The 17,211-nt window shown below is 35.1% G+C and overlaps 1 long non-coding RNA gene across 1 annotated transcript; it reads left to right on the top strand.

The window, feature by feature from the left end:
- Nucleotides 1-1,314: 1,314 nt before the first annotated feature.
- Nucleotides 1,315-9,677, top strand: LOC136816344 (uncharacterized). The gene is made up of 2 exons (XR_010847914.1): nt 1,315-1,474; nt 9,121-9,677. It is a non-coding gene; the product is annotated as an uncharacterized lncRNA (long non-coding RNA).
- Nucleotides 9,678-17,211: the final 7,534 nt, after the last annotated feature.

The raw sequence follows: 17,211 nt of genomic DNA, 5'->3' as shown, positions 1-17,211 counted from the left end.
GGGTCGGTTTAAGTAGCGATCGGGTTGGTTTTCATGATTATCGGGTCGGTTAAAAACTGATCGGGCGACTTATATCCAGTTTGAAGACCAATCGGAGGGAGTGCCGGATTTAGTCGCCGGTTTCTTCGGATTTCCCGAGAAATCGGATTACATAGTCTTCAAAGTCTGGTCTGGAAAATGTCACATTTCCATGGATGCGATAAGGTATGAACAACGCGGTCTCAAAATTTCTTTCTTAGGAAAAGGAAAAAAAAGCTCATCGAATTTGGCTAATTGCAAAAATGGATGCAATTAAAGCCAGGTTAATAACTTTGCCCCTCCAGAAGAGTATACGTAGTTTTTGAGTGGTTTGTGATTTCTACTAATCTTTTTTTCAATTTTTCTTCTAATCTAGCTAACAGAACCCAAGAAAAGTTTGCTCTAGGATTTCTCTCCTCTATTTTCGCCATTTTTGCTGTTTACATCCACAGCCTCGAGCAAATTTCCGTTTTATGATTTTCCAGGCTGTACGGTCAAATCTACAGACCAGATTCACGAAAGTCATAATCCGATTACCCGAAAAGCACTGTAAACCGGCGACTTTTTCGATTGGTTTGTTAGTTACGATCGAGTTCTGAACCGACCCAATATCTTTTAAACCGACCCAAACAGTTTGCAAATAAGCTAATCGACTTTTAAATTGCCCAATTTTTAAAAGTGACCTAATCGCATTTTAAACTGACCCAATCGTGCTTTAAACCTACTCAATCGATTTTAAAACTAATCACCTTTCAAACCGACCCGATCACTACTTAAACCAACGCGATCACCTTTCAAACCAACCCGATCACCTTTTAAACCAACCCGATCACCTTTTAAACCGACCCGATTACTTCTTAAACCGACCCAATCACTTTTCAAACCGACCCGATCACCTTTTAAACCTACCCGATTGCCTTTTAAACCGACCCATTCACTTGTAAACCACCGACCGTTATGTAAACTGGACATTTTTGATACGGATACCGCTCCATACAAGAGAGTTAACAAACAAAAATAATAAAAGAGCTTTACGGACATAAGTCCATATAGGACACAAAAGTTGAAGAAAAAAGCAGTGTTTATATCGAAATCAAGGTCGAGTGACCGATTAAATTCTGCGATATTTTTATCAAACATGCCGAAACCCGCAACAGTTTCATATGAGTTGCATAACAATAAACTATAGTGTAAAAAGAACCACAAGCCTGACAGGAAAAAGAGCCGAAATTTTCTAAAGGATAAAAAAAGATTCCGGACTTAATTATTTGGCGAATTGTGGTTTTAGACAATGACCTTTGTATCTTTTATGAAATCCGTGCACCCTGAAAGTAAAAATATTTATTTAAGGATGCCATTTTGAAAATATTATCATTCTAGCTTAAGGCAGACTCAGAAGAGGTGAGGCAGGCAAAAAAATACATTCATATCAAGCGTGAAAATGCACACGATTAAGGTATATCTTTTCTTGGATTATAATTTTATAATTTTCATTTTGTTGTTGTTAAGAAAAGAAAAGTAAGCACATTTTCAAATATTTAAAATAAAAATTGAAATTGAAAGATTAAATGTGCTGTACTTTTACTTTCCAGTTTGTAAACATTGTAATACTAATTTTGATAAAGAATAGTTCATAAAGTACCGGAGAAAAGTTAGCCAGGAGATTGTTTTTTGCGTTTTGATATACTTCATGACTTCCCAAGCAATTTAAAGTACCTGAAAATCAGACCGGTCTTGGTCCGGTATTACGAGCGGTCTAGTAGGGGTCAAATTTTTGTTTTAGATCGGCCTCCAGACCCTCTAGAAATGTGATCTCTAACGGTCCTGGTCGCTTCTAGATGCTCGTGGCCGCTCGTTAGACCGGTCCTGACCGCTAGACCGGTTCGGGCCGCTAGTTAGTGATTTTTAGTAACGATTAGATTAAAAGATTGTTGTAAAAGGATGTCGACCGTGCGATCGGGGCCGGTCTGGGACTGGACGCTTCGCAGCGGCACCTAAATTTACTAGACTCATAGCGGCCTTTTAGTAAATTTTTACCGGTCATTTACCGGCCCTTAAAAGACCGTCTAAAGACCGGTCCCATTTTCAGGTACTTTAAATCCCTTGGGGAGTCACTTAAGTTTTCAATCATTTATGTGCATTATTACTGGTAGGTAATGGCAGATCAGATTTTATTCTGTTGCCTTTGTGTTATTTAAAATGTTTTGGCCAGATGACCTTTAAACGTTAAATACCCTTATTTACTTTATTTTTATGATTATTTTCAAGGTTTTTTGAAGGAAAAGTTATTGTCTTCAAAATTTTCAATTTCATTTTGATGATATATTTCACATATTTCATATATTTAAAAGTCTACAAAAGGCTACAAAATATCGGTGAATTCTTTTTTGAAAATCTTAACTTCAAAAATAATTATCAATGGAAGGTATCTTTATTATGGAAAAACTAAACAGAAGACCTGTTCCGTATTTTTATAAGCTGATATTGTATAATTATATAGAAAAGGTTTGACTTGCGAGTCAAATTTTATCCATCTCAAAAATTTACAGTTTCAGATTATGACTTTAGCGCTCATCACATACTAAAACAAAAACAATTTCCGAAAATTGTGTTTTTTAAAAACAACAGCCTCTTCTCACAGACCCAATAGGATTTTTTCAGCCAGCGGGGATAAAAAAAAGGACTGAAATTCGATTGATATTCCCATATTTTTTAATGGACTGGGGTATTCAATTCTTTTGTTTTCAAGTTAGAAAATTCGGTTGTGATTGAAAAAATAGTAAATATTGAGGAGTGAGGATTGGTTTATTTTATTATTTTCAGTGGGGACAAAAATTGGTAGGATGATTCCCCACCGGGGACGATATTTTGGCTAATTTTTTCAGTGGGAAGGGTTCCCAGTAGGTTTGTGAGAAAGGGGTGTAAAACATAGTGTGATCAGTGACAGAATTTGATTGGCTGTTTTACCAATTGTTTTTTGGTGATGGGAAATCCAAACTCCTAGCCAAAACAATGCTATTAATTTCGCCATCAGGATATTATATAAGAAATCGTAACATGGTTCTCCAGGCTACAGGACATTTTCCAAGCACTTTTCCTTATTTCTGTTCTGGTCTGAAAAATTGAGTTTCAATGCAGTGGTATAAAATGTCAACCACCATGGATGAGCAACGAACAAATTTTTTGCCCTCTAAATGTCAAAAATAGGTGTTTTCATGCATTTTTGTAGCCTAAAAATTTTAATTTGATTTTGTAAAAACAATCTTGCTGTTTGTTAGACTCATTGCAATACATCGAGTTGATATTTTCAAGTTTTTGTACTATCATTTCTCTATCATAGAAGATTGAGTTTTAGCCACTGAATAACGTTGGTAACAATGTGATTGAAAAATACCCTGCTCGGAAACACCTTCCTTAAATTTGACCAAAACCATGTATCGACTGATTGAATTTCAAGTCAAAAGCTCCAGTAGTTCCTGAGGTCCGACAGGTGGTTAACGTGTATTTTACAGACCTGTGTGCAAAGTAACAAATGCTAATGGGAACGAATTTTATCTCTTACTAGTCTATTTACTTTGACAAATCAGTTTTCAGGAACAAATCTCAGTCAAATACACGTTAACCACCTGTTAATTTTCACCAGTGATAGATATTGACCATCTAAGACATTGTGCAAAATTTCAATTTAGTCACGTGAGTGGTTTGTATTTTACAGACCAGTCCGCATTTTACCCGAAATGCTCAATTTCAGCATGACTGCTCGTCCGATTTTGCTGAAATTTGTGCCAAGCTTGTATTATCAATACCTAAAAATTGCCAAAATTCCAAGTCAATGGCATTTTCCAATCAACTACACAGATCAGATACAGATACTGTATCTAGCAGTATCTTTGGGCTGTTTAGGCAAAAAGGGCAATTTTGGGCCGGCTGTAAAATTCTATATTTTCAAAAAATAATGACGTCATCAGGTATATTTGGTGCACACTTTAAGTTAGGCGAAAATAAAAAAATGTAGTGTTTCCGGAAATTTTTTTTCTGACCCGGCCGCAGACTTGATACATTAGTATTCAGGGCTTACTTCATACTGTTTGTACATAAAAGTTAATTTTAAAGTTCTATTTCAATGATCTTAAGTTATCAAAAACAGCAAAAAAAAATTTTTCCGGCCGGTCGCATGACAGCTTTTTCCCTTCACCCGCATTCCGGAAACACTAAATTTTTTTTTTTGGGGGGTGTCTTTTTTTCCAAAATTTTCAACTTCAACAATATTTTTCGATCGCCTAAAGATAATTAGCTTTTTTCTAGTGGCCCCAAAAACGTACGTTTTCAATATTAGTTTGGAAATGTGATTTAGAGGGTTTTGGGCATAAATTTGTTTGATGAAACTTTTTACAGTATACCTCTGGTTTTCAGAACGCATTGGGGCCCCCAAAACCTAGGTCTAGTAAAAATCAATCAATTTTAAAGCCCAGTGGTAATAGATGGTGAAACTATGAACATATGTTTGTTTTCCATTAAATTTACGACCCGATGGACGTAAAATCTATGATTATCAAATATTTCAAGATTTTCGATAATGCAAAGTCAAAATTGAAGATTTAGAAATTTTCAAAATGATAATTTTGATTTACTTAATTAAGTTCGAAGGAGCTAGAGTGAGTTGTATGAACTTTTTATCTAGTTTTGGTACTGTAATATTTCCTTCAGACGCAAATATGTTATTTTAAATCTGTCTCAAACCATCAAAAACATACTCATTTTTAAGTATAACCATCATTCTTTCAAAATAAACGAAAATCATCTAATTCTGACAGAATCCTCATTTTAATGACGAACTACGTTTTGGGTGTCACCTTCGTTTTAGGGGCTGTATGTCATGTTGTTTAAATTTCTTCGGAAAGTTGCCTTTTGAAAAGAAATTTAGCAGTTATCTTTTCATTCTTTAGTACATACATTTAATCATAATAGACCAGCAGTCGAGGTAGTGAATTGTATCACTTCGTAGGGCACTCCTTTAGATAAGGGCAAATATTTTTGATATTATGCTCCTAATAGGGTGTAGAATTGACAAAAAAAATTACCCTTCGAATCTTCTGCAGTTTCCGAGTGAATTTATTTTTAGTTAATCGATAGAACTTATCAAGGGTCCCTCCCCCCTTTACTAACGGCTTTTTCGAAGTATGAAAATCGAATATGTGATGCTACCAACAACGGATTCAGCGTGAAAAGTAGATATAGAAAATAGGGTTATTTGTTAAGTTTCGGCCACCTGGTGCCCAGAAATGGCATTGTAAGGCGAAAAATCGACGTTTTGGGCGTTTTCCGATGACGTGAGCATTTCGCAGGAAGCGTTTCCACAACTGGATAACTTTCGATTACTAGATCACTAGATAATCCATTTTAAAGTGGGTAAATATGCTGAAAAACTGCTGACTCAGCAATTAAAATATCGATAATTTTCAGTATATAAACCCAAGGTTTGCATTGAGTTTAAAGCCCTTAGAATGACGGATATGAAGACTTTCAGTCAGGCATTTGGGTGAAAGTCACACGTTGAAAATGACTGCATTTCCCATTCAAGAGTTTCATCTTTAGCCCCCTCGGGACCTTTAACTATAGATTTATAAAGCCCGAAGGGCTAGATGTCGTGCTTTAAGCCATCGCAGACAGAAAAAAGTGAATATTATCGGAAAAAATATTGTTGCTATTTTTTTCGAAAATTCGCGAAGCTTCTGAATGGTCAAGCGCTGAAATTCTATTGTAATGCCACGTGACTTAGGTAGGATTTCCTACCAAACCACAGCACACTTTACAGCAAAAGTACGCCATGTAGCTCTTAGGGCTTTATAAATCTATGAGTTTCAACTAAATATTTGACTGGCCTATGATATAAGCACTTGTCAAAATTTAATTTTGTCTTATATTCTTAAAAATGGTGTATATTTTAGGCCTTGACACCATGGAGATGAAACTAGTAACTATTAGGAAAAAACTACTTCAAAAAATGATTATTAATCATACCGTGCTGACAGTCACACTTGTCTCAAGAGACACTAGACTATCTATATTTAAAACAACATATTATTGTTGGAAACAAAAAATGGATTGGTTAAAGCCTTTGCCTTTAGAAATCCAAATATGATTAGCCCCTCATAAGGGCTTTATATCTTGAAGTGAACAAAGCATTCTTTGAAAATGACTCAAGCACTAATATTATGTCTAGAGCTTTTAATGTTTAGAGCAGCGAGATGAACAATAGTCCCATTAATCGAACTTTGTCGAACTTGATCGAACTTCGACAACGTTCGACAAATTCCGATAACCCCACAACAGAAGATCAGTTTGATTAATAGAGCCAATAAAGCTTAATCAAAATTAAAACCTTCATGTTGAAAAGGCCATATTAACCTTAAAACCGATGGTCAAAATTAGTAAATTATGTTGGATCTAGTGAGCGTCGAGAACATTAAAATTCATTGCAGCTGAGATTCAACAATAGGTCTTTTCATAAATTTCTTTGCAAACATATACTGCCTCTTTCTAAATTGATCGCTAACATCCATCAGGCTTCAAAACACTCAATAAACTAAAATATAAATGATAAAAGATCTTCCTTGTGTGGGACTCGTGATGTCAGTACTTTCATCAGATATCAACAATCCAACTACAGTGCACACGTCATTCGAATGTCTAATGAACGCTCATTAAAACAGCTTATGTTTAACGATGACACTTCGAGAAAACGTGGTCGTCCAATGAAAACGCTCTTGGAGCAAGTCATATCAGATAGAAATTTAACTATTGATCAGTTTTGTAAAAAATCTATTTCAGAGAATGTGTGAGATTGCTATAGGGCTTCCAATAATACAGACAAGCAAGTTGTCAAGTATTCTTTGAAGCTCTATGGCCAATCCAATCCTTGTAGGGTTTAGATTGTAAACTTTTATTATTATTATTATTATTGGCAAAGGTTTTATATTTCGTGTCAAAAATAATGTGTGTGCGTGCCTGAGTGTACGTAGGATTATAGCGTGCCTGAGTAGGCGCAGGGGTTAGCAGATTTTTTGATCGTGTGTCATACCTGGTGCACTTATATAGCGTACGTAATGGACGAAACTATTTATAGTATTGTGAAATCAAACAAATAAGCAGATTATATTGTTTTCATCAATGCAAAAGGAGTCTCGCAAAAAAGATTAATCTAGTGCTAAAGGCTTGGGGGCACGAAAAGTTTTTTTCGCGTTGGTGCAATGCAACATGCCCCATCCCACTAACCTGAAACGCTTTCTCGTGTCTCCACCCCCTTTTTCCTTCTACCAATAAAAGTGAAAACTCACTTTTGTCCCTGGGACAACGGAGCAAAATTGATTCGAATCCATCGGGACAAAATCATCGTGTCTTTTGGGTTTTTCCCTCACTATTTGTCCTATGAAACAAAAAAGAAACCATGAGACACACACTATTTTTCTTGCTGGGATGGAGCATGTTGCATTGCACCAACGCGAAAAAAACTTCTCGTGTCTCCATGCCTTAATGAAGACGCAGGGGTTAGCAGATTTTTTGACCGTGTGTCTTGCATGGCTTCACATAAGAAAAAACTTAATAATTTTTAACAAATCTTTAAAGAATAAAGATAAAGTTTACCGAGGCAAAACCGTAAGGGCAAAGAAATTTTAAATTTCAAATCTACTTTAAAGCAGGATCCCGTCTATTTTTCGAGCAGATTGTTTTGGCAGACAATCAGGTCAGATCGTCACATTCGCCATATCCCTTTAGAACAGAGCGTTGTATACTCAGAATGGATGATCTACTTACTTATCTATTTCCCTTTATGAGATAAGAGTACGTCAATGTGAGTAGAGGGATTCAGGTCCCACCACTTGAGAAATTCCCGTCTGATAATACACATTTTCGACCGTAGCGCCAATTACCAAAAATTTTCCAACCCCTCGGACCTTATTAGGACCCCCCCCCCCCCCCCCGTTTATTTTCAGTTGGCAAAAAGAAGTCCCCTTATTTTGCTCCAAAAAGCCTGATTTTAGCCTATTTTTACCTTATTTTTAGGTTTTCAGAAGTACAATTTCCAACCCCCCCCCCCCCCTCGGCAATTAGGTCCCCCCGTTTATTCGAACCCCATCTCAACTTTTCTAGTCCCACTATGCATGTATACTATTTAGAAGCTTTCCAAAAAAAACATAGAACAGACTTTCAAACGGGTATACTTGACTGACTTGATTTCCTTAGCTAACTCTAAATAATTCAGGCAGAAGTTGTGATTATTTTGTGGTCAATTTTGGCAAAGAACGTAACGGGTGTTTCAAAAAAAAAAGTGTACAAGTTTGAGAAAACTAAAAATTTTATAAATCTAAACTTTTCGCCATCAGAAAGATGAAAAGCTAACTTAAAATTTTGAGCTATCATACTTTAAATTTGTTTCTCGTGTTCAAAAGTTATGAAGAAAATTCGAAAAATTCATTTTCGAAAAAGCGTCATCTTTGAGAAAAAAGTGTGTCTCAATCCCGGGGGGGGTACTTAGGCAAATGGAGGGTACGGTATGTGCCACCCTTAAGGGTACCTTTTTTGGACTTCCAAAGTCCCGCTAAGGGTCGGAAAAATCGAAAAATCAAAAAATCAAATTTCAGTCCCACTAAGGGTCGGAAAAATAGGAAAATTTCAACTTTTTACCCCCTGCAAGATCGAAATTTGGTCAAAATTGGTCAAATTTGTCCCGCTAAGGGTCGTAAAATTCCCAAAATTTTCCTTGGTTTTCTCTTTTTTAGTCCCGGTAAGGGTCCAAAGTTCGAAAGTCGGGCGGCACCCCCCCCGTCAGCTCGCAACCCTAGTACCCCCCGGGGTCTCAATATTTCTTTCTTTCTCTTTTGTACAAGGCAAGAGCGTGATGCATTGCATTTTTCTTTTGAAACAGCCAGTAGTAAAACGTTTATTTATGTCATTGAAAAAAAATATAATACGCAAGAAAATAAAGCTGTTTTTTGAAATGTTAGCAAAAATTAAATGTGTCGATTAGTCTTCCACTCTGAAAATTCTAAAACCCTCTAGATAAAAAATATATAATTTTCTTTTTTTTCTTTTTTTTTTCAGTTCACATTTCTACTCTTCACCAGTCTTCTGTTGACCACCAATTCATCCCCATACACTATTCGTAAACCAAAGAAAGATTCCAGAATCAAAACAATAGACCCAAAAGATTTTATCACCAAAAGTAACAATACATGCGACTGCCAACTAAACTCATATCCTTTTGCATCCAGAATTAAAGGAAGTAAGCGTATTACAGTAATGATCAATACATGTAATGGAGTTTGTTCCACAACCACCAGCAGTGGAAAAGATTCAATATCAGGGAAATGCATAAAAGATGGGATTGTTTATAAAAATATAACATTCTTTAAAGGACATAAAACAAAGGAGATCACATTTAGGGTAACATCGGCTTCATCGTGCCGTTGTAAATAAAAACTATGCTTCATTTAGATGAGTAAACCAGGAAGAAAATCATAAACTAAATGTTGTGGAACTTTTTTTATTGTAATATTTTATGCAGTCTTTTTCAGAATATAACTCAAATTTACAATTCATTGTAAATATGAAATGTAAGAGAGTATTAAAAAAGTAACCATGTAAAAAATCTTCCATAACTTTTGACGTGTATTTATACAATGGAAAAGAGAGTGTGAATTGGCATTTATTATCAGCGAGAATTTCGGCATCATTAATGACGCCATCATCTTTTGTAAATACTAAAGATAGGAGCAATGTTTTTTGCTCTAATTTTGCTTTGATAAAACCCTTAACTGTGCTAAATCTTCATAAAAATCTTTGAGGAGACTAATTATTGTGTATTTTTTACAGACAGATTTGCCTATGATTACCCCTTTCGCCTAAATCTATCCTGGATTTCTGTGCCACAGGATTATAAAAAAAATTTGACTTGAGATTTTTCCATTGTCGTAGGTAATTAATACGGTCGGTAAATTCGGACCGTTGTATGCTTAAAATGAGAATCTTAGTAAGACACAAAACTGGTAAATAACAAACTACTCATTATGGTCGAACTGAACTTTTGGCCTTAGATTGCTTATTACTGTTAAAAGATTTATCTCAGAATCATAGTTTGCAGAGGGGTATGAACCCACCCCCAAGGTTTATTTCACCCCCTCCCCTCTTTATACCTATCCCCTAAGGAAGTCTTATCCCCAATTTTTTATAGAAAATTCGTTTCGTAGGAAAATCACTCTATGCACCAGGGATCAAAGAGTACAAAATTTATGCAGTCAGAAGCCAAAACTTTACAATATAACAACAAAACTAGCGTTTTCATCAACACATGATACACTTGTGTTTTGGTGCTACATCTTTTTACTTTAAAACAGGCTGTGATTTGTATATGATTAAATTATTAATTCATTTAAACTGTTTCTAAAAATTATTACAGTGTCAAGAATTCTTTCAAAAAGTGATAACAAACATCTCTGCTTACTTCTTCAAACTTTTTCGTTTTTATTTTTTAAGAAAAATTTTTTATTTTCAAAGAAAAACTTCACTTCTCTGTATTTTGAAGGGAAACATAGTCACTGAAAGATTCTTATATCTATTTTGTTATTCGTGTTTTTCAAAAAATAAATTCATCTTTAGGTATCTACGAAGTTAAACTTCATCTTTCTGTATTTTAAACATTGAAATTCACTGTATTATTTAGGGAAAATACTATTACTCTACGTCTCTACTCGACCCAGGCCTTTTTGAGGAATTATTGTCAGGGAAACAAAACATCCTAGCTCCTCTTTAAATCTTTAAATACTAAGGAAAAATTCACGAGACTTGGAAGGATGATGCATTATCATGCAAAGGTTGTTTTAGAACTGAAAAAAAATTATTTGTGTTATTTATAATTATTATGCATCCTTTGAACTTTTGCAAAAAATGCGAAAAAATAACCTAATCATTATAGCTCTTGATGTAGAAATGATTTTTTTATTTCTGTTTTGATATTCTGCAAGTCAATTTTAAAGTGGGGACTAGCAATCTTTAATCAGATTGCCAAAATTGACAGTACAGCGGGCCAAAATCCTAAAACAATTATACTATTTTTTTCAAAACGGCGTGCTATTATGAAAATATGACATCATCACGAAAAAAGTATTTTTCAAATTTCACATCCAAAATTTGAAAGCAGTACCTTAATCCATCGAAAAGATAATCAGTTTGGAAAATCCACAAATTTGTCTCAAAAATTTGGGTCCATGCATTTCAAATAATACTGAGGCTAGATAGGGTTAAGAAAATAGCTAGGCTTACTGACTTTGACGGTTGACAAACTCATGCCCATTGAGATGAAAATTGACCCTTTCAAACGTAAATTTTCTGTTCAAAATATTTGGTCCATTTCAGATAAAACTTAGACCCTTACAGATAAAATCTATATGGTCATTGTATATCAGATTGAAAAGTTATGAAAAAATCAAAGTCATTTTTTTTTTTTACTTTTGAAATTGAGTTATGTTGCGACCCTTTCAGATTATATTCAGAGCCTGAAAAAGACTAGTGGCATATGTTCCCCAGGCATTTTCCCTGATTGACCCCCCTCTGGAAAAATACCACCTTTTCATTTTCATTGTTTTGTATTTTTGATGGAAAACCTCATTATTGTATTATTGAAGTAAAATTTCACCATTCTGTATTTTTCAAGAAAAAGTAAAATCACTGATTTTTTGTATATATATTTTGATATATTTTGTATACCTGAAGAAGATTTGTGCCTAGCAGGTAACATTGAATAATTGTAAAAAAGATAAAATAAAAAGAGACCATTAAAATATAATTAAAATAAAAACTCATTCTTATGTTAAGTATCTCGCGACACTGCACAACAATGAAATCACTGTATTCTTTAAAACAATCTGTATTTATGAAGGAAAAACTGTTTCCTCTGTAATTCACAAAGAGGCTTCATCCTTTTGTATTTATGGCAGACTTCATCCTTTTGTATTTATGAGAAAAAAATTTTGTTCTTCTTGTATTCTTAAAAAAGAAAAATATTCACCATTATTTTGTATTTCCAAAGGAAAATTTTATAGTTCTGTTTTGTTGTTACATTTGCTTTTTGGGTCAAATTTAAATTTTTTCAATTTGTGTACATATGATGAGTGTGAAGGAAGCTTAGAATAATAAAGTTCTAGTTTTTTACGAAAGACCTTTTAATTTAATTGATTTTATACTGCATTTCAAAAGAAAACTTCAAATATGATATTTCCTTACTTTTGAAGTCAGATATTTCTTTTTTTTTCATGGACTAAAACCTTTTGCAAAATTTTGGATAAATTCTCTCTGAACTATAGGGATCCAATTCTGAGACTAAATGTAGGTCCTATTATGTATCATTTTATATGGGGCGTCCCTTGGTGATATAAATGAGATTGAGGAAAGCACTGAATCTAGTGTAGAAATAGCCATTCACTGTATTTCAAAGGGAAACTTTATTGGGCCATTTTATTTTATATTCATACATGGGGGTGGACAAACATTTCTAGAGGGTAATCCGAGAAAAGTTTCCAGGAAGTGTTTTTTCATTTTCACAAGGGGGTTAAAAGTTATTCTAAAATTTCCAAGGGGTAAAATCATATCGTCAGCCCCCCATGCTGGTTGGGGAGGTTACACCCTAATTTTTTCCAAAAAAGGAGGGGGCTGGAAGTACACCACTTTTTGGGGGGACCTATGTACTTGGGGGAGCTAAAATCTCATCACTTAACGTGGGGGCTAAAGTAATTCAACTTAATAGTTGGCTTCAATTACTCAAATTGAAGCTCACGAATCTGAAAAATCTTCACCTGTGGCGCAATATTTTTATAGAAAGTGTGCAAAATATTTCATCTTAAACTTAGAACTGGACGCAATTTACATTGGAAAACCCTTTTTTACTGGATCAATTTTTTGAAAGTGTCTAGGGTCAAAAGTCCTTGGGGCTAACAAAAAATTCATAAACCTTTGGGGGGACTTAAAACTCAGGGGGGACCTAATTTTTGCCTGGGACCTAAACCCAGCCTGACGCTATGGTAAAATACTAATTTTAGTTCGTCCACCTTCACTTTGAGGTATGAAAAGAATCTTTCCAAGGGTATTTTTGCTAATTTTGCCATTTTCCAGGGGGGTATTCACACATTTCCAATAATTTTTTTTTGACTTGAAAAAGTTTGTCCAGTTTCCAGGAGGTGTTTTTTCATTTTCACAAGGGGGTTAAAAGTTATTCTAAAATTTCCAAGGGGTAAAATCATAGCGTCAGCCCCCCATGCTGGTTGGGGAGGTTACACCCTAATTTTTTCCAAAAAAGGAGGGGGCTGGAAGTACACCACTTTTTGGGGGGACCTATGTACTTGGGGGAGCTAAAATCTCATCACTTAACGTGGGGGGTAAAGTAATTCAACTTAATAGTTGGCTTCAATTACTCAAATTGAAGCTCACGAATCTGAAAAATCTTCACCTGTGGCGCAATATTTTTATAGAAAGTGTGCAAAATATTTCATCTTAAACTTAGAACTGGACGTAATTTACATTGGAAAACCCTTTTTTACTGGATCAATTTTTTGAAAGTGTCTAGGGTCAAAAGTCCTTGGGGCTAACAAAAAATTCATAAACCTTTGGGGGGACTAAAAACTCAGGGGGGACCTAATTTTTGCCTGGGACCTAAACCCAGCCTGACGCTATGGTAAAATACTAATTTTAGTTCGTCCACCTTCACTTTGAGGTATGAAAAGAATCTTTCCAAGGGTATTTTTGCTAATTTTGCCATTTTCCAGGGGGGTATTCACACATTTCCAATAATTTTTTTTTGACTTGAAAAAGTTCGTCCACCCCCCTGTATGGTTTGTTAATTGGTTAGTATCACTAAGGACAAATCTATCATTCTGTATTCCATCCATCAGTACTTTTCAATATCCTACTGTGAACATTTTTAAAAGATAATAGTAATTTTATCGGATTAATTTTCGCAAATCAGTTTCTTCAAGAGTGTGTCTTGAATTTAATTTAGCAAATCTGCTATAAAAACAATTGAAAATAGCCTAAAAGTGTTTTTTCTTCAAAAAGGCAAATTTACAAGTGTATTTAATACCAAAAAAAATCCGTAATAGAAAAAAGATAAATCAGACAACTTCAATTTTTAGGATCTTGCTGGATGTTCAATTCTAGGATTTCTTTTTTTTTTCAGTTAAAATGAAATAATATCTTCTTTGTTTAAAGAAGTCATTTTCGTATTTTTTTAAAGCTATGCTTGAAACCTGTAATTATTGTGATCCTGATTTAATCCTGACTTTAATCAGATTAATTCTTGCAATTTTGGGAAAATAAACCTGCTCTGACACTTCTCAAGGACCGTAAGGAACCATTTTTCAGTTCAAAACTGCATGAATTTTATCCATATAAACATATCATTTGTTTGGGCTCAAACAAAGCGTATTAATGATGTTGTCATCGATCTGTCTAGCCATATGGTACACAATGCCTTATATTTGAAAGAATTAAGAAAAAATCTAAAAAATTGGCAACTTTGATGACTCCAAAAATTATATTATTATGATATTCTAAGGATATCTAAAATAATGACGTAACCTCCCATTTTCCCCAGCTTTTCCAGCTTGACAAATATCTTTTAAGTTTTTTACCTAGCATGTTCCAAATTACTATGGTTAATACCCTTCTTTTGAGCTATATAATATACAAAATTTATACTACAATGACATGGTCTGTTTTTTTAAAAGATTCCATGTTCATGTCATTCTTCCTCTTAAAAAAACATGGCAACTGATGATGGAGATCCAGCGACAGAAAAATGCTTTCTGACTCTCTGAATCTTATTTTTCAGTAGAAATCAGTCAGCTCAAGTGATGGGAACCAAACATTTTTAATTAATGGCCATCTTAGCAATCAGCAGCAATAGAAACATGAAATATGTTCAAGACTTGCCTTAAGGGGTCAGTCACAAATCGATTCTAGGTTAGAAGAACGTCAATTGACGTATATGGGTGGGTGGGTTAAAGGTTGTTGACGTTTTTCAGAAACATCGATTTTTCATTCCATGCCAAATATTACTTCTCGCCATGTTTCTGTTTGATCGCTTCGTTTGTTTTGAAAACCAAAACAAACGGCCCGATGTTTATGTCTTTTCTTTGTTTGACGGCCCGAACGGCCCTTGAATTTTTGCAGATGGCCGTTCTTTCTGTCGCTACATACTACGGAGATAATTAATTAGGGGAATTTTGTGAACAAGTTTAGAAATTATCTCTGTTTCTTTTTTTTTTCAAATATAAACTATGCGAGCCGTAGTGAAAATCAAGATGGCTGACGAAACAGCAATGAAGGCAGTTTTTATCGATTTTCGGGGATATCAAGGTGTTTGACGTTTTTGGGTCTGGGTGGGTGGTTCAGCTTTTAAAACGTCAATTGACGTTCTTCTAACCTGGAATCGATTTGTGACTGACCCCTAAGTGACCTGAAAATAGTCGTTTGGGAGAACTTGACGGTCTTTTGAATAATTTATTACTCCAGCATAAATTTTTTAATTATAACATTGTATAACAAATTACTCCCCATACATTACTTTCCCTCAGCCAATAAAAACGCGATAAATCATCTTGTCTCTAGGTAACTATTGTGGAGTAATTAGTTATTCAATAGGCCGTTGCGTTCTCCAAAATAACTATTGATTATTATCCATATAGCGGTCATTAAGTAAGCCGTTAAAGGTTCAATCGGCAGGCGGTATTGAAAGGTTTTGTGACTCAAATTGTCATACCCGCGCTGAGGAAACTGAAGCGCCAGGCTTCAGAGGGCTAAAATATCATTAACGGCCCGGGTATAGGGCAATAACGTCATTTGCGGCCCGCTCGGAATTGGATTGAAGTCGTTGCATTGAAGCGAAGAGACTAAACTAACGTCGGAAAAAAACACTTTTTGGTCATTTGCGGCCCGCTCGCAAGGTGCTAAAAATTTGTTGAAGACATTGCATTGAAGCGAAAAGAAATTGGTTGACGCTAGAAAAAAACGTCGTTGAATGTCCGATATTCATAATAATAGTAATAGCGTTAAGTTTTTGTTCGTTGATGTCATTAATTCTGCCCTTGCAATTTGATTATTAGCCCTCTAGTGCCATTTGCGCCCTCCGCTTCGCGTCGGGCCCAAATGACACTATCAGGCGAATAATCAAACTACGCGGGCAGAAAATAACAACAACGACCTCAAACTGAACGCTATTGTTATATTTGTCTTTTACAACAAAGCTGTTACCTGAATATTCTAGCAAAACATTCTTATGGCAAAGTTCAGACCAAAGAAATTTGACATTTTCCACTCATTTTCCCCTTCAAAAACCGGGCCCAAACATATGTGGACTAATTTCCGGTCATGTTCGAGACTTTTTCAAGTCCAAAATTGCCGAGTAGCTCGGAAAGGTTTAGGCCATTATACATACCGAGGGTTGTAAAAAAACAATCAATAATCAATCGGTGATACTCAAGTTGGATTAGAATATCTTGACGATTACCAATTAATTATCAGAATCAATCAATATCCAATCAATTGCTTTGTAATTGATTGGAAAAATTTATGGATTGTATCAATTGGGTGAGTTTGGACGAGAGCTAGAGGAGACTCATCATCATCAATCAAGGACCTTAAAACTTGTCTGATTGTTTTTTTGTCTTAAATAAAGTTATTGTGTGAAGATGGAGGCAAATATGTCTTTAAATCAAATACCTTGGACTGGACTTGTGCTCGACATCATTAAATGAAGAAAGTATAGCATTTGAATATCTTTCAATAAAAAACTTTAACATAACCAGACATAACATGGTAATCATGACAAACTTTGTACTTCTCTCACAGTCTCACAAGAAAAGTTTCCCTACCATTTTCTTCCCGCGTGTTTCTGAAGTTTTCCCGCCTGTCGATCTTTACGGAGCCGAAAACTGGTTGATGCAAAGTGGGCGGCAACGCCATAGACATCTAACACTTTTCTCAATACCACCTCCTCCTCGCCTCCCCAGCAGTTGCATGTTTTTTTTACCTTATTATGAGGAGGCCCGGAATCTTCGAGTTAGAAAACGTCGAGCTAGCAATTTTCGAGTTAGCTAAATTATGACGTCATAAAAGTGCAAATTATGACGTCACTCGACTCGACTC

The sequence above is a fragment of the Clytia hemisphaerica genome, unplaced genomic scaffold (assembly GCF_902728285.1).
Source record: "Clytia hemisphaerica strain Z4C2 unplaced genomic scaffold, Clytia hemisphaerica genome assembly, whole genome shotgun sequence".
Taxonomy (NCBI): Eukaryota; Metazoa; Cnidaria; class Hydrozoa; order Leptothecata; family Clytiidae; genus Clytia; species Clytia hemisphaerica.
This window is presented reverse-complemented; position numbering and strand designations above follow the sequence as displayed.